Raw genomic sequence first — 19365 nt, 5'->3', positions numbered from 1 at the left:
GACCGAGAGAGAGAGACTGAGAAACAGTAGTATCTGGGGACCGAGAGAGAGACTGAGAAACAGTAGTATCTGGAGGACCGAGAGAGAGACTGAGAAACAGTAGTATCTGGAGGACCGAGAGAGAGACTGAGAAACAGTAGTATCTGGAGGACCGAGAGAGAGAGACTGAGAAACAGTAGTATCTGGAGGACCGAGAGAGAGAGACTGAGAAACAGTAGTATCTGGAGGACCGAGAGAGAGACTGAGAAACAGTAGTATCTGGAGGACCGAGAGAGAGAGACTGAGAAACAGTAGTATCTGGAGGACTCGAGAGAGAGAGACTGAGAAACAGTAGTATCTGGAGGACCGAGAGAGAGAACTGAGAAACAGTAGTATCTGGAGGACCGAGAGAGAGAGACTGAGAAACAGTAGTATCTGGAGGACCGAGAGAGAGAGACTGAGAAACAGTAGTATCTGGAGGACCGAGAGAGAGAGACTGAGAAACAGTAGTATCTGGAGGACCGAGAGAGAGACTGAGAAACAGTAGTATCTGGAGGACCGAGAGAGAGAGACTGAGAAACAGTAGTATCTGGAGGACCGAGAGAGAGAACTGAGAAACAGTAGTATCTGGAGGACCGAGAGAGAGAGACTGAGAAACAGTAGTATCTGGAGGACCGAGAGAGAGAGACTGAGAAACAGTAGTATCTGGAGGACTGAGAGAGAGAGACTGAGAAACAGTAGTATCTGGAGGACCGAGAGAGAGAGACTGAGAAACAGTAGTATCTGGAGGACCGAGAGAGAGAGACTGAGAAACAGTAGTATCTGGAGGACCGAGAGAGAGACTGAGAAACAGTAGTATCTGGAGGACTGAGAGAGAAACAGAGTAGTATCTGGAGGACTGAGAGAGAAACAGAGTAGTGTCTGGAGGACTGAGAGAGAAACAGAGTAGTAGTGGGACAGTAACATAATACCTGGGTTCATGTGAGTCCACGTCATTGGCTTGTTATTCCGTGACAATCCTGAGGTTGATTAAGAGAGAGAGGGGTCTGTGTGTTATTGTAAACCACAATAAGACTGACTCTGGCCAGGGATCTGCCAGCGTGCAGAGAATAGAAACAGAGAGACGACATTCAACCCTTATTGGATTTTAAAGACCTTCATCCTCACGCAACAGGCTGTTGTTGCTTGTATTGTAGAAGAGCCAGAGTCATCTCTCTCTCTCTCTCCTTCCACTGTAGGCTTAGGGGGTGTCCCAAATGGCATCCTATTCATCGGGCTCTGGTCTAAAGTTATGCACTATATAGGGAATATGGCTCTGGTCAACAGTAGTGCACTATATAGGGATTAGGGTAGTGTTTAGGATGCAAGCCCTAGTCCCCTCCCTGTACTGAGTAACAGTCTGGACAGTGTAGACATCAACATGATCAAACACACTCACGGATGTTGGCCACTTGAGGCCCGCCTCCCTTTACTCCACTAAGGAACTACAAAGCAATAAGTCAAAAGTGAAATGGACTGAAAGATTTCTGGAATTAGGATTCAGGGGTTGAAGGAAACAGGCTCTTTGACTTTCAACAGCTCCTAATGGAACACTTAGTAGTAGCCCTAATTAAGGGTGACCAGGTACAGGTGTGCTCTGGTGAGAGTGGGCCCTGCCTGTCTCCCTGCCCCTTACTCTGCCTGTCTCCCTGCCCCTTACTCTGCCTGTCTCCCTGCCCCTTACTCTGCCTGTCTCCCTGCCCCTTACTCTGCCTGTCTCTCTGCCCCTTACTCTGCCCTTTACTCTGCCCCTTACACTGCTTGTCTCCTTGCACCTTATTCTGCCTGTCTACCACCCTCCACCCAGCCCTATCCCCTCCACCCAGTCCTATCCCCCCCACCCTCCACCCAGCCCTATCCCCTCCACCCAGTCCTATCCCCCCCACCCTCCACCCAGCCCTATCCCCCCCACCCTCCACCCAGCCCTATCCCCTCCACCCAGTCCTATCCCCCCCACCCTCCACCCAGCCCTATCCCCCCCACCCTCCACCCCGCCCTATCCCCTCCACCCCGCCCTATCCCCTCCACCCAGCCCTATCCCTCCCACCCTCCACCCAGCCCTATCCCCTCCACCCAGACCTATCCCCTCCACCCAGCACTATCCCCTCCACCCAGCCCTATCCCCTCAGTTCTCTACCCAGCCCTAACCCCTCCACCCTCCACCCAGCCCTATCCCCTCCACCCAGCCCTATCCCCTCCACCCAGCCCTATCCCCTCCACTCTCCACCAGCCCTATCCCTTCCACCCTCCACCCAGCCCTATCCCTTCCATCCAGCCCAATCCCCTCCACCCTCCACCCAGCCCAATCCCCTCCACCCTCCACCCAGCCCTATCCCCTCCACCCAGCCCTATCCCTTCCATCCAGCCCAATCCCCTCTACCCTCCACCCAGCCCAATCCCCTCTACCCTCCACCCAGCCCTATCCCCTCCACCCTCCACCCAGCCCTATCCCCTCCACCCAGCCCTATCCCCTCCACCCTCCACCCAGCCCTATCCCCTCCACCCAGCCCTATCCCCTCCACCCAGCCCTATCCCCTCCACCCAGCCCTATCCCCTCCACCCTCCACCCAGCCCTATCCCCTCCACTCTCCACCAGCCCTATCCCCTCCACCCAGCCCTATCCCCTCCACCCAGCCCTATCCCCTCCACCCAGCACTATCCCCTCCACCCAGCCCTATCCCCTCCACCCTCCACCCAGCCCTATCCCCTCCACCCAGCCCTATCCCCTCCACTCTCCACCCAGCCCTATCCCCTCCACCCAGCCCTATCCCCTCCACTCTCCACCAGCCCTATCCCCTCCACCCAGCCCTATCCCCTCCACTCTCCACCAGCCCTATCCCCTCCACCCAGCCCTATCCCCTCCACCCTCCACCCAGCCCTATCCCCTCCACCCAGCCCTATCCCCTCCACCCAGCCCTATCCCCTCCACCCAGCCCTATCCCCTCCACCCTCCACCCAGCCCTATCCCCTCCACCCAGCCCTATCCCCTCCACCCAGCCCAATCCCCTCCACCCTCCACCCAGCCCTATCCCCTCCACCCAGCCCTATCCCTTCCATCCAGCCCAATCCCCTCTACCCTCCACCCAGCCCTATCCCCTCCACCCTCCACCCAGCCCTATCCCCTCCACCCAGCCCTATCCCCTCCACCCTCCACCCAGCCCTATCCCCTCCACCCAGCCCTATCCCCTCCACCCAGCCCTATCCCCTCCACCCTCCACCCAGCCCTATCCCCTCCACCCTCCACCCAGCCCTATCCCCTCCACTCTCCACCAGCCCTATCCCCTCCACCCAGCCCTATCCCCTCCACCCAGCCCTATCCCCTCCACCCAGCCCTATCCCCTCCACCCTCCACCCAGCCCTATCCCCTCCACCCAGCCCTATCCCCTCCACTCTCCACCCAGCCCTATCCCCTCCACCCAGCCCTATCCCCTCCACCCAGCCCTATCCCCTCCACTCTCCACCAGCCCTATCCCCTCCACCCTCCACCCAGCCCTATCCCCTCCACCCAGCCCTATCCCCTCCACCCAGCCCTATCCCCTCCACTCTCCACCAGCCCTATCCCCTCCACCCAGCCCTATCCCCTCCACTCTCCACCAGCCCTATCCCCTCCACCCAGCCCTAGCCTGTTGCAGAACTCTTCTGATGACCTGACTGGGAGTTTCTTTACTAGACAGCTTGTCTCCTTTGTCTTTCATCAGGCCGGTGCCCCCCCCCCCCTCCATGTCCAGTGTTGGTTCAGTAGTTAATGTGTGTGATATGTCTGTTTGATAGCATAGTGAGTTAAAGGTCCTACATCTGGGACTTGTTGCCACTGTATTATTCATTTTGTCACTCTGTGCCCTTTGGCTTTCTCCCACACACACACACACACACACACACACACACACACACACACACACACACACACACACACACACACACACACAGCCTTTAGCCGTGGTATAGTGGCCATATACCACAAACCCCCAAGGTGCCTTATTACTATTATAAACTGGTTACCAACGTAATTAGAGCAGTAAAAATAAAAGTTTCAGCATTCAGGGCTCGAACCAGTTTATAATATGGTTTAAGCTGTGTGCGTTGGGTCTTTCAGCAGGGTAATATGGTTTAAGCTGTGTGCGTTGGGTCTGTCAGCAGGGTAATACGGTTTAAGCTGTGTGCGTTGGGTCTTTCAGCAGGGTAATATGGTTTAAGCTGTGTGTGTTGGGTCTTTCAGCAGGGTAATATGGTTTAAGCTGTGTGTGTTGGGTCTTTCAGCAGGGTAATATGGTTTAAGCTGTGTGTGTTGGGTCTTTCAGCAGGGTAATATGGTTTAAGCTGTGTGTGTTGGGTCTTTCAGCAGGGTAATATGGTTTAAGCTGTGTGCGTTGGGTCTGTCAGCAGGGTAATATGGTTTAAGCTGTGTGTGTTGGGTCTTTCAGCAGGGTAATATGGTTTAAGCTGTGTGTGTTGGGTCTTTCAGCAGGGTAATATGGTTTAAGCTGTGTGCGTTGGGTCTTTCAGCAGGGTAATATGGTTTAAGCTGTGTGCGTCGGGTCTGTCAGCAGGGTAGTATGGTTTAAGCTGTGTGCGTTGGGTCTGTCAGCAGGGTAGTATGGTTTAAGCTGTGTGCGTTGGGTCTTTCAGCAGGGTAGTATGGTTTAAGCTGTGTGCGTTGGGTCTTTCAGCAGGGTAGTATGGTTTAAGCTGTGTGTGTTGGGTCTTTCAGCAGGGTAATATGGTTTAAGCTGTGTGTGTTGGGTCTTTCAGCAGGGTAATATGGTTTAAGCTGTGTGCGTTGGGTCTGTCAGCAGGGTAGTATGGTTTAAGCTGTGTGCGTTGGGTTTTTCAGCAGGGTAGTATGGTTTAAGCTGTGTGTGGGTCTTTCAGCAGGGTAATATGGTTTAAGCTGTGTGTGTTGGTTCTGTCAGCAGGGTAATATGGTTTAAGCTGTGTGCGTTGGGTCTTTCAGCAGGGTAATATGGTTTAAGCTGTGTGCGTTGGGTTTTTCAGCAGGGTAGTATGGTTTAAGCTGTGTGTGTTGGGTCTTTCAGCAGGGTAGTATGGTTTAAGCTGTGTGCGTTGGGTCTTTCAGCAGGGTAGTATGGTTTAAGCTGTGTGCGTTGGGTCTTTCAGCAGGGTAATATGGTTTAAGCTGTGTGCGTTGGGTCTTTCAGCAGGGTAGTATGGTTTAAGCTGTGTGCGTTGGGTTTTTCAGCAGGGTAATATGGTTTAAGCTGTGTGCGTTGGGTCTTTCAGCAGGGTAATATGGTTTAAGCTGTGTGCGTTGGGTTTTTCAGCAGGGTAATATGGTTTAAGCTGTGTGTGTTGGGTCTTTCAGCAGGGTAGTATGGTTTAAGCTGTGTGCGTTGGGTCTGTCAGCAGGGTAATATGGTTTAAGCTGTGTGCGTTGGGTCTTTCAGCAGGGTGATATGGTTTAAGCTGTGTGCGTTGGGTTTTTCAGCAGGGTAGTATGGTTTAAGCTGTGTGAGTTGGGTCTTTCAGCAGGGTGATATGGTTTAAGCTGTGTGCGTTGGGTCTGTCAGCAGGGTAATATGGTTTAAGCTGTGTGCGTTGGGGTCTGTCAGCAGGGTAGTATGGTTTAAGCTGTGTGCGTTGGGTCTTTCAGCAGGGTAATATGGTTTAAGCTGTGTGCGTTGGGTCTTTCAGCAGGGTGATATGGTTTAAGCTGTGTGTGTTGGGTCTTTCAGCAGGGTAATATGGTTTAAGCTGTGTGTGTTGGGTCTGTCAGCAGGGTGATATGGTTTAGGCTGTGTGCGTTGGGTCTTTCAGCAGGGTAATATGGTTTAAGCTGTGTGTGTTGGGTCTGTCAGCAGGGTAGTATGGTTTAAGCTGTGTGCGTTGGGTCTTTCAGCAGGGTAATATGGTTTAAGCTGTGTGCGTTGGGTCTTTCAGCAGGGTAATATGGTTTAAGTTGTGTGTGTTGGGTCTTTCAGCAGGGTAATATGGTTTAAGCTGTGTGCGTTGGGTCTTTCAGCAGGGTAATATGGTTTAAGCTGTGTGCGTTGGGTCTTTCAGCAGGGTAGTATGGTTTAAGCTGTGTGTGTTGGGTCTTTCAGCAGGGTAATATGGTTTAAGCTGTGTGCGTTGGGTCTTTCAGCAGGGTGATATGGTTTAAGCTGTGTGCGTTGGGTCTTTCAGCAGGGTAGTATGGTTTAAGCTGTGTGCGTTGGGTCTTTCAGCAGGGTGATATGGTTTAAGCTGTGTGCGTTGGGTCTTTCAGCAGGGTAATATGGTTTAAGCTGTGTGTGTTGGGTCTTTCAGCAGGGTAGTATGGTTTAAGCTGTGTGCGTTGGGTCTTTCAGCAGGGTAGTATGGTTTAAGCTGTGTGCGTTGGGTCTGTCAGCAGGGTAATATGGTTTAAGCTGTGTGCGTTGGGTCTTTCAGCAGGGTAGTATGGTTTAAGCTGTGTGTGTTGGGTCTGTCAGCAGGGTAGTATGGTTTAAGCTGTGTGCGTTGGGTCTTTCAGCAGGGTAGTATGGTTTAAGCTGTGTGCGTTGGGTCTTTCAGCAGGGTAATATGGTTTAAGCTGTGTGCGTTGGGTCTGTCAGCAGGGTAGTATGGTTTAAGCTGTGTGCGTTGGGTCTTTCAGCAGGGTAGTATGGTTTAAGCTGTGTGCGTTGGGTCTTTCAGCAGGGTAATATGGTTTAAGCTGTGTGCGTTGGGTCTTTCAGCAGGGTAATATGGTTTAAGCTGTGTGTGTTGGGTCTGTCAGCAGGGTAATATGGTTTAAGCTAGTCTTTGCTTGTTGGCTTGAGGATGATGCTGGTGTTGATGGCACTAGCAGGCGTGTGTGTGTGTGTGTGTGTGTGTGTGTGTGTGTTTCAGATCTGCCTACATCTCCTGCTGAGTCTCACCGGGTCAATGGTGGAAAGGTCAAAATGTCATCACCTCCCTCCCTCCCTCTTCTCAGCAGCTTCACTGATCTGTGTTAGATGACTGTATTTGTGACACAGACTCAGTGCTTTTCTCTCTCCCTCCTTCCTTTCCCTCTCTAAAACTGTTTCTCTCTCTCCCTCCATTCCCATCTCTAAAACTCTCCCTCCATTCCCATCTCTAAAACTCTCCCTCCATTCCCATCTCTAAAACTCTCCCTCCATTCCCATCTCTAAAACTCTCCCTCCATTCCCATCTCTAAAACTCTCCCTCCATTCCCATCTCTAAAACTCTCCCTCCATTCCCATCTCTAAAACTCTCCCTCCATTCCCATCTCTAAAACTCTCCCTCCATTCCCATCTCTAAAACTCTCCCTCCATTCCCATCTCTAAAACTCTCCCTCCATTCCCATCTCTAAAACTCTCCCTCCATTCCCATCTCTAAAACTCTCCCTCCATTCCCATCTCTAAAACTCTCCCTCCATTCCCATCTCTAAAACTCTCCCTCCCTTCTTTCCCTCTCTCTCCTTCCTTTTCCCTCTCTAAATCTCTCTCCCCTCATCGCTCTCTCTCCCTTCTTTCCCTCTCTAAAACTCTCCCCTCTCTCCCTTCTTTCCCTCTAAAACTCTCTCTCTAAAACTCTCCCTCCCCTCTCTCTCCCTTCTTTCCCTCTCTAAAACTTTCCCTCTCTCCCTGAAAAACAAAACAAGATCGTAGCACACCAGTGGCCTTTCTGACTGTTCTGTCTCCCATTCACTCTCAGATACAATGTAAAGCCACAATACATACCAAGAGTAAACTTCAGTGCTCTGTTAACAGCCCAGCACTGTGTTTAAGAGCTTGGCTTCTTTCTGGTTCCGTGGGACCATTTCCCAGGATACTGTGGGTGAGACCAGGCTTAGGAGATCTGTTGTGATTCACGGTGTTGCTATGACTGTGATGTGTGGTTGCCTCACCTAGCCATCTTAAGATGAATGTACCAACTGGAAGTCTCTCTGGATAAGAGCATCTGCTTAATGACTCAAATGTTCAAATGTACATATGTTGTTGTTTCTCTGTCACTACAGCTAACCTATGCAGCTCATCTTTGATCTGATAAGGAATGACTTTATTTTGACACATTATTTTGTTATACTTGAATACTGATAATGTAATGAATCATCCATTCTTATTTAAGGTGATACTTGGCAGTTAAACCAAATCACAGAACCTGACTTGACAGTATTTCTCATTTGTTTTACTACTTTACACATTGTATTACTTTACCCATGTAGAGGGTTAAAACACAACGTATGAGGCAAAGAGCTTTGGACTCCCCTCTTTCCCTCCTTCTCCCGGTCGCAGAGCAGAGGGCTCCTTTAACCCCTAAATTCCTTCGCTCCGTCTCTGACTCGTCCGTCTGTAGGGAAAATGGTGTGGGAGTTAAAGTAAACTCCCTCTGGTCCGTTTAAAGTGATAGAAAAGTTCAGGAGGGCGGGGTTGGTTGGGGGGTTAAGGGACACCCCTCCCTTCAACAGACCAGCTGGTCTTAATGGGATTGCAGGTTGCCTGGGCAACGGCGCCTGTGTGAGGAAGAATTCCTGGACCGAGAGAGAGAGAGAGAGAGAGAGAGAGTGGGGGAGAGAGAGGAGGAGAGAGGAGGAATTCAGCACAGTTCTGCCGGCCTGACCAAGATGGAGAGACGGCGGGGGGGGACAGAGGGAGTGAGAGAGAGCAACAGAGAGAGTGAAAGTGAACAGTAGTGGGCGGACTGTACTTGTTGCAGTGTACTATGTGCTGCCGTTTATCAAACTATCTATTTTATGAAGAGGCACTTACCATACCCACTAGTTACAAGGTAATACTATGCTATTATCAACACTTAACCACTCAGTTCAGAGTTTATGACTCTAGGCTCTTGCTTTTGAATTCCTTTCAATATAACCCATGTTCACAACAATGGCATTAGTTTGGCATGATTCCCATATCAGGCATTGAACTGATTCTGTTGTAATATGACATGAGCTGTGAGATTGAAACATCTTCATTCTGTGTGTCTCTGCATCTCTCTCATCCAGTCCTTGTGCATCATATTCACATCTCCTGATATAGATGTAGATTTTAATTTGCTCCATGTTGTTCCACATTTCCCCATGTGGCATGATGTGAATGATGGTCTGTTAGTGGAGGATTAGACTACAGGATCATATTCGGTGGGCAACAAACGGAGACAAAACATCCTGAAACAGAGTGAAACTGGGAGGTACGATCAGCACAGTTTGTCCAATAAGGAACAGTCATTTTTTTGTTGTTATCTGTTGAAAAACCCTTTGCTACAGTTTGTCCTACTGAACACGACCCTGTTGAGTCTAGTAGACCTCACCCTTCATATCATTTATTTTATAGACCATCTCAGTATACCACTAAGTGAATCAACGTGAAATAAATCTCTTGTTTTTAATTGCTGACTGTCTCCAGAGAGGAGAGAACATTGACTAAACGTTAGTCAGACTGTTGTCGTCCTCTAAAAGACCGAAATGTCTGAGAAGAACAAGTTCTGAAAGGTTCCCATGGACGAGACCGTAGCTGCAGTAGACCTATGCTTAACCAACTGCGTCCCAAATCGCATCCTATTCACTACATGGTACACTACTTTAGATCAGTGCCCTAAAAGGGACACACAACCATAGTACATTTGTGCTTTGTAGAACATGCCTTGTCAGCAGCCGTAGGCGGACATGAGATGTAACCACGTAAAATCTAGTTACATGAATAGATACATCAATTATACTGGTGGTGGTGGGATTACATCTAGTTACATGAATAGATACATCAATTATACTGGTGGTGGTGGGATTACATCTAGTTACATGAATAGATACATCAATTATACTGGTGGTGGTGGGATTACATCTAGTTACATGAATAGATACATCAATTATACTGGTGGTGGTGGGATTACATCTAGTTACATGAATAGATACATCAGTTATAGTGGTGGTGGGATTACATCTAGTTACATCAGTTATACTGGTGATGGGATTACATCTAGTTACATGAATAGATACATCAGTTATACTGGTGATGGGATTACATCTAGTTACATGAATAGATACATCAGTTATACTGGTGATGGGATTACATCTAGTTACATGAATAGATACATCAATTATACTGGTGGTGGTGGGATTACATCTAGTTACATGAATAGATACATCAATTATACTGGTGGTGGTGGGATTACATCTAGTTACATGAATAGATACATCAATTATACTGGTGGTGGTGGGATTACATCTAGTTACATGAATAGATACATCAATTATACTGGTGGTGGTGGGATTACATCTAGTTACATGAATAGATACATCAATTATACTGGTGGTGGTGGGATTACATCTAGTTACATGAATAGATACATCAATTATACTGGTGGTGGTGGGATTACATCTAGTTACATGAATAGATACATCAATTATACTGGTGGTGGTGGGATTACATCTAGTTACATGAATAGATACATCAGTTATACTGGTGATGGGATTACATCTAGTTACATGAATAGATACATCAATTATACTGGTGGTGGTGGGATTACATCTAGTTACATGAATAGATACATCAGTTATACTGGTGGTGGTGGGATTACATCTAGTTACATGAATAGATACATCAGTTATACTGGTGATGGGATTACATCTAGTTACATGAATAGATACATCAATTATACTGGTGGTGGTGGGATTACATCTAGTTACATGAATAGATACATCAATTATACTGGTGGTGGTGGGATTACATCTAGTTACATGAATAGATACATCAATTATACTGGTGGTGGTGGGATTACATCTAGTTACATGAATAGATACATCAATTATACTGGTGGTGGTGGGATTACATCTAGTTACATGAATAGATACATCAATTATACTGGTGGTGGTGGGATTACATCTAGTTACATGAATAGATACATCAATTATACTGGTGGTGGTGGGATTACATCTAGTTACATGAATAGATACATCAATTATACTGGTGGTGGTGGGATTACATCTAGTTACATGAATAGATACATCAATTATACTGGTGGTGGTGGGATTACATCTAGTTACATGAATAGATACATCAATTATACTGGTGGTGGTGGGATTACATCTAGTTACATGAATAGATACATCAATTATACTGGTGGTGGTGGGATTACATCTAGTTACATGAATAGATACATCAATTATACTGGTGGTGGTGGGATTACATCTAGTTACATGAATAGATACATCAGTTATACTGGTGGTGGTGGGATTACATCTAGTTACATGAATAGATACATCAGTTATACTGGTGGTGGTGGGATTACATCTAGTTACATGAATAGATACATCAATTATACTGGTGGTGGTGGGATTACATCTAGTTACATGAATAGATACATCAATTATACTGGTGGTGGTGGGATTACATCTAGTTACATGAATAGATACATCAATTATACTGGTGGTGGTGGGATTACATCTAGTTACATGAATAGATACATCAATTATACTGGTGGTGGTGGGATTACATCTAGTTACATGAATAGATACATCAGTTATACTGGTGGTGGTGGGATTACATCTAGTTACATGAATAGATACATCAATTATACTGGTGGTGGTGGGATTACATCTAGTTACATCAGTTATACTGGTGATGGGATTACATCTAGTTACATGAATAGATACATCAGTTATACTGGTGGTGGTGGGATTACATCTAGTTACATGAATAGATACATCAATTATACTGGTGGTGGTGGGATTACATCTAGTTACATGAATAGATACATCAATTATACTGGTGGTGGTGGGATTACATCTAGTTACATGAATAGGTACATCAATTAGGCTGCTGGTGATGGGACTTTGTATCTGCTAAATTGAGGTGTTGTTGTCAGTAATTGAAGGGTTTTGACCTGCCTTGACAGGGCATGGGATTAGGTTACTCATAGGGTGCTGTGGAGAAACTCTTTGAAAAGGGCATTATACTATGGCTGGAATGCTGCTTGCCTAGATCCAACCACTGAAGTTTAAACACTCGGCATCTGAGAATGCAAATCCACCACAAGACTCCTGTCTCTGTCTGTCCCATTGTAACAAGACTCCCGGCTCTGTCTGGCCCATTGTAACAAGACTCCTGGCTCTGTCTGTCCCATTGTAACAAGACTCCTGGCTCTGTCTGGCCCATTGTAACAAGACTCCCGTCTCTGTCTGGCCCATTGTAACAAGACTCCCGTCTCTGTCTGGCACATTGTAACAAGACTCCCGTCTCTGTCTGGCCCATTGTAACAAGACTCCCGTCTCTGTCTGGCCCATTGTAACAAGACTCCCGTCTCTGTCTGGCCCATTGTAACAAGACTCCCGTCTCTGTCTGGCCCATTGTAACAAGACTCCCGTCTCTGTCTGGCCCATTGTAACAAGACTCCCGTCTCTGTCTGGCCCATTGTAACAAGACTCCCGTCTCTGTCTGGCCCATTGTAACAAGACTCCCGTCTCTGTCTGGCCATCTGTCTGGCCAGCGGTAGGTAATATCTCTCTGTCTGGCCAGCGGTAGGTAATATGTTCACTAACTTTCTCACTGACGTCTGTTCATGTTCATATTTGCATGTGCTTTGAGCACTGTACTCAAACCTAAAATAAAATCCCTATTCTGTACATTAGCAACCTGTTAATATGCTAAGTGTTGCTTTGTGCAATGTGATGCATTAAACTAAAGTCAAGTGGGCTTTTCAACCTCCTCTATCCGCTCCTGTGATGAAAAATAACTATTTTACTTTCCCTCTGAAAGAATCACTAAGTCGCCCCATAATGCCTCTGCTGCTTTCCCAGGCCTATATGGCCTAACCAATAACCAGCCAACATTCACAATGGATTATTTTAAACACTAAACACAAGTTGAGTGTCCCACATGTCAGTCTATATAATTCACTAATGCCTGTGAGTGGCTTGTTCATTTGGATTGGGGGGTGCCCTCTGCACTCTCTGGTCCGCAGCGCTACCTAGCTACGAAGCCCATTCCTGCCTCACAGTTTCCAGTAGTAGGTTTATATCATTACAATCCACAGCTAGAACAACTAAATGTTATTTTACATTAGTCCCAAATGGCACCCTACTCACTGTATATAGTGCATTTATAAAGGGAATAGAGTGCCGTTTGGGACTCAGACTAAGGCTGACCCCTGGCGACCCCGGAGAGCTCCCAAGCATGCAAATGGGGTGAGTCAGAGATTGGCGGCAGCGCGACGAGCCTCTGCAGAGCGGAGTGAGTGGGAGAAGAGCGAGAGAGAGAAAGAGAGTGGGAGAAGAGAGAGCTGCTAGCGTGGTATTGGTGCAGCAGCAACAGCAGGCAGGAATCCACATCAGTCAGTCAGAGTCCACACCCTGGTCTCTCTGTAATGACAAGTTTCTCTGGCGGTGCGGGGGAGAGACTCTACATGGCCTTTAGTCATCATAACTAGCCTACAGTGTACACACACACTCTCCTGAACGACTGTGTAGTTTCTCCTGCACGGCGGTGTAGTTTCTCCTGCGCGGCGGTGTAGTTTATCCTGCGCGGCGGTGTAGTTTCTCCTGCGCGGCGGTGTAGTTTCTCCTGCGCGGCGGTGTAGTTTCTCCTGCGCGGCGGTGTGTAGTTTCTCCTGCGCGGCGGTGTGTAGTTTCTCCTGCGCGGCGGTGTGTAGTTTCTCCTGCGCGGCGGTGTGTAGTTTCTCCTGCGCGGCGGTGTGTGGTTTCTCCTGCGCGGCGGTGTGTGGTTTCTCCTGCGCGGCGGTGTGTGGTTTCTCCTGCGCGGCGGTGTGTAGTTTCTCCTGCGCGGCGGTGTGTAGTTTCTCCTGAGTTTGTTATTTTTTATATTAGTCTACTTTACTGCGTCTACTTGCCTTCAGCTCCTCTAAGATAACCATGGCCCCATGTCAATTCCCAGCTAAGTTGACTCAGTTGACTGGGGAGTTGTACAGAGCTGAAGGGGAGCCTGGGGAAATCAAGTAGGAGGTCTACGCCTCTCCTCAGAGCTATTAGTCAACTAATTACACACACACAGATTACCTCTGACCGCTCCCTCCATAGGAGTTCTTAACACCAGTTAAACTAGTAGTACACAGCTGTGGCTGTTCAACTATTGTGTAGAGAGTCAGAGGGGAGAGAGTTGTTCAGTAGGTGAACACGGTCAGAGAGGAGAGAGTTGTTCAGTAGGTGAACACGGTCAGAGAGGAGAGAGTTGTTCGGTAGGTGAACACGGTCAGAGAGGAGAGAGTTGTTCGGTAGGTGAACACGGTCAGAGAGGAGAGAGTTGTTCAGTAGGTGAACACGGTCAGAGAGGAGAGAGTTGTTCAGTAGGTGAACACGGTCAGAGAGGAGAGAGTTGTTCAGTAGGTGAACACGGTCAGAGAGGAGAGAGTTGTTCGGTAGGTGAACACGGTCAGAGAGGAGAGAGTTGTTCGGTAGGTGAACACGGTCAGAGAGGAGAGAGTCGTTCGGTAGGTGAACACGGTCAGAGAGGAGAGAGTTGTTCGGTAGGTGAACACGGTCAGAGAGGAGAGGGTTGTTCGGTAGGTGAACACGGTCAGAGAGGAGAGAGTTGTTCGGTAGGTGAACACGGTCAGAGAGGAGAGAGTTGTTCGGTAGGTGAACACGGTCAGAGAGGAGAGAGTTGTTCGGTAGGTGAACACGGTCAGAGAGGAGAGAGTTGTTCGGTAGGTGAACACGGTCAGAGAGGAGAGAGTTGTTCGGTAGGTGAACACGGTCAGAGAGGAGAGAGTTGTTCAGTAGGTGAACACGGTCAGAGAGGAGAGAGTTGTTCGGTAGGTGAACACGGTCAGAGAGGAGAGAGTTGTTCGGTAGGTGAACACGGTCAGAGAGGAGAGAGTTGTTCGGTAGGTGAACACGGTCAGAGAGGAGAGAGTTGTTCGGTAGGTGAACACGGTCAGAGAGGAGAGAGTTGTTCGGTAGGTGAACACGGTCAGAGAGGAGAGAGTTGTTCGGTAGGTGAACACGGTCAGAGAGGAGAGAGTTGTTCGGTAGGTGAACACGGTCAGAGAGGAGAGTTGTTCGGTAGGTGAACACGGTCAGAGAGGAGAGAGTTGTTCGGTAGGTGAACACGGTCAGAGAGGAGAGAGTTGTTCAGTAGGTGAACACGGTCAGAGAGGAGAGAGTTGTTCAGTAGGTGAACACGGTCAGAGAGGAGAGAGTTGTTCGGTAGGTGAACACGGTCAGAGAGGAGAGAGTTGTTCGGTAGGTGAACACGGTCAGAGAGGAGAGAGTTGTTCAGTAGGTGAACACGGTCAGAGAGGAGAGAGTTGTTCAGTAGGTGAACACGGTCAGAGAGGAGAGAGTTGTTCGGTAGGTGAACACGGTCAGAGAGGAGAGAGTTGTTCAGTAGGTGAACACGGTCAGAGAGGAGAGTTAAGAAGGTAATGGAGTTGAATTCCACAGTCAACGATTGGTTAAACACTGATACACTCACCTTCTCTCTGTTCCTTGTTGTTTTCAGAAACTTCATCTGTTTACACAATACACACGTCTGACACAACACACACCTCTCACACAACACACACCTCACAGTACAAAAACTACACACACCTCTCACACAACACACACCTCACAGTACAAAAACTACACACACCTCTCACACAACACACACCTCACAGTACAAAAACTACACACACCTCTCACACAACACACACCTCACAGTACAAAAACTACACACACCTCTCACACAACACACACCTCACAGTACAAAAACTACACACACCTCTCACACAACACACACCTCACAGTACAAAAACTACACACAGCTCTCACACAACACACACCTCACAGTACAAAAACTACACACACCTCTCACACAACACACACCTCACAGTACAAAAACTACACACACCTCTCACACAACACACACCTCACAGTACAAAAACTACACACACCTCTCACACAACACACACCTCACAGTACAAAAACTACACACACCTCTCACACAACACACACCTCACAGTACAAAAACTACACACACCTCTCACACAACACACACCTCACAGTACAAAAACTACACACACCTCTCACACAACACACCTCACAGTACAAAAACTACACACACCTCTCACACAACACACACCTCACAGTACAAAAACTACACACACCTCTCACACAACACACACCTCACAGTACAAAAACTACACACACCTCTCACACAACACACACCTCACAGTACAAAAACTACACACACCTCTCACACACAATTCCTCCTTTGTGTGTGAAGTTTCCAGTTTCCACTTTAAGTGCTGTTGGCCCTCTGCTGGATTCCTAAACTTGTTAGACAATTACAGACGTAACCCTCATGCCAGACAACTCAACTCCCTCAAGTCTCCACTGCATTTGTTTTAAGCTCAATAAAATACTCTCAGGAAGTGACAGAAGCGTTAGTCCATTTAAGACAATTGCCCGTCTTCACGTTCCTGTCATCAACTGTTTTTCTTTCTTACTGCTCACAGATATTGCATACTTCAGTGAGCTCATTCAGTGAGCTCATTCAGCGAGCTCATTCAGTGAGCAAAACATTTATTTTCTTTAGAATTGAAGTATTTGCTTACATTATATTGATTTATTTGTAGTACTAGCATGAATCAGTACAGTACAACTATAGAAACCTGGACTGGCATAGTTGTGCAGTGACCTCATTTTGTAGTGATGTGCAGTTAGCCAATGATTCATTATTTTTGAACGACTCTTTTTTTTACTGACTCGAGAGTTCTGATTCATTTGTTTTTCATGCGTGCTTCTCCGGGCCAGCGGCTCCAGAGACGTGCTGCAACCGATGACTGTTTGTTATGTAGATCATGTTGCAGGCAGCATAGAGGACAAAACAGACACATTTACAGCTGCTAATGGATCTCGTGGTGCAAGAATGAATGTAATGAATTGATTTTATAGAATGTTATCGATGGACACAGCTTTGTAGAACCAAAACAGCTTACACAGCCTACCTCTTCTCAACAAACTCCAGAACCAATCACAAATGTAGATGGACTTTTCTCCCTTGAAGTCAAGTCGTTCACCATCTAGTCCCCAGCTACACCTCATTTCAAAGGTAGTGACAAATGATCTTATGTGTACGCCTAGCAATCACAAATGTAGATAGTTTGAAGCAGACTTTTTGTAAGGCTGTGACAGGTCCTATAACCCCCTATGGTGAACGAGAGGCTTGTAGAATCATGAGTCTTTTAAGTTTTTCACTTCATCGTTCTCCGTTAGGGAGTCCTGCACTCTCTGGGCATTACTGAAATCAAATGAACGAAATCAGTCGAAAGATTAGTTCTTTTGACTGAACAAGTTGAAATGAGTTGAAATTCCCATCACTACTCACCTGACACCCACACAGTGTAGGATAGAGATCAGAAGTTCTGTTTGTTTATCGATCAGAACAGAGATGTCTGCCATAACACCCTGCCCCCGCCACACACCCACCCTACCCCCATCAGACATGGTAACCTACTGACCCTTTACTTCCTGCCTGGTCAGCCAGACTAAAGCCCCTCTGGGTCAGAGACCTTGTAGCCCTGTAGGCTGTGTCCCAAATGACAGCCTTTTCCATAGGACAGTGGTTCACAACTCCAGTACCCCCAGCAATGGTTCACAACTCCAGTACCCCCAGCAGTGGTTCACAACTCCAGTACCCCCAGTAGTGGTTCACAACTCCAGTACCCCCAGCAGTGGTTCACAACTCCAGTACCCCCAGCAGTGGTTCACAACTCCAGTACCCCCAGTAGTGGTTCACAACTCCAGTACCCCCAGCAGTGGTTCACAACTCCAGTACCCCCAGCAGTGGTTCACAACTCCAGTACCCCCAGCAGTGGTTCACAACTCCAGTACCCCCAGCAGTGGTTCACAACTCCAGTACCCCCAGCAGTGGTTCACAACTCCAGTCCTCCAGCAGTGGTTCAGTCCTCCAGCAGTGGTTCACAACTCCAGTCCTCCAGCAGTGGTTCAGTCCTCCAGCAGTGGTTCACAACTCCAGTCCCCCCAGCAGTGGTTCACAACTCCAGTACCCCCAGCAGTGGTTCACAACTCCAGTACCCCCAGCAGTGGTTCACAACTCCAGTACCCCCAGCAGTGGTTCACAACTCCAGTACCCCCAGCAGTGGTTCACAACTCCAGTACCCCCAGCAGTGGTTCACAACTCCAGTACCCCCAGCAGTGGTTCACAACTCCAGTACCCCCAGCAGTGGTTCACAACTCCAGTACCCCCAGCAGTGGTTCACAACTCCAGTCCCCCAGCAGTGGTTCACAACTCCAGTCCCCCAGAAGTGGTTCACAACTCCAGTCCCCCAGCAGTGGTTCACAACTCCAGTCCCCCAGAAGTGGTTCACAACTCCAGTCCCCCAGAAGTGGTTCACAACTCCAGTCCTCCAGCAGTGGTTCACAACTCCAGTCCTCCATTACCCTCAACAGTGGTTCCCAACTCCAGTCCTCCAGTTTCCCCCTCAGTGCACATTGTTGTTGTATTCCTGGACGAACTCTGATTCAACTCATCAAGGGCTTGATGATTAGTTGAAAAGTTGAATCAGCTTACTCCTAATGAATGACTGAGTGAATATGCTAATGTAGAGATTGACTCCTAATGAATGACTGAGTGAATATGTTAATGTAGAGGTTGACTCCTAATGAATGACTGAGTGAATATGTTAATGTAGAGGTTGACTCCTAATGAATGACTGAGTGAATATGTTAATGTAGAGGTTGACTCCTAATGAATGACTGAGTGAATATGTTAATGTAGAGATTGACTCCTAATGAATGACTGAGTGAATATGCTAATGTAGAGGTTGACTCCTAATGAATGACTGAGTGAATATGCTAATGTAGAGGTTGACTCCTAATGAATGACTGAGTGAATATGCTAATGTGGAAGTGACTCCTAATGAATGACTGAGTGAATATGTTAATGTAGAGGTTGACTCCTAATGAATGACTGAGTGAATATGTTAATGTGGAGGTTGACTCCTAATGAATGACTGAGTGAATATGTTAATGTGGAGGTTGACTCCTAATGAATGACTGAGTGAATATGTTAACTCCTAGTGGGAGTGGTTAACTCCTAGTGGGAGTGGTTTCTGTGTAGGTGACAGTACAGGGTCACAACAGGCTAAGTACACTGTGACTGTGAAAGCATGTGTTTGAGTGTGTCATCGTAGGGTGTGTGTGTGTTCCTGACTGCGTGGGTGAGTGAAAGCAATTAGTGCGTGTGTGCGCATGCCATGGATGGGTGGGTGCATGATTATGCACTTTGTCTGTATGTGTGCTCAGTGTGTGTACCTGGTTGTGTGTGTGTGTGTGTGTGTGTGTGTGTGTGTGTGTGTGTGTGTGTACCTGGTTGTGTGTGTGTGTGTGTGTGTACCTGGTTGTGTGTGTACCTGGTTGTGTGTGTACCTGGTTGTGTGTGTGTGTACCTGGTTGTGTGTGTG

Source organism: Salmo salar, chromosome 17 (genome assembly GCF_965601325.2).
Source record: "Salmo salar chromosome 17, fSalSal1, whole genome shotgun sequence".
NCBI classification, from domain to species: Eukaryota; Metazoa; Chordata; class Actinopteri; order Salmoniformes; family Salmonidae; genus Salmo; species Salmo salar.
The sequence above is the reverse complement of the archived record's forward strand: the minus strand, read 5'-3'. Positions refer to the sequence as shown.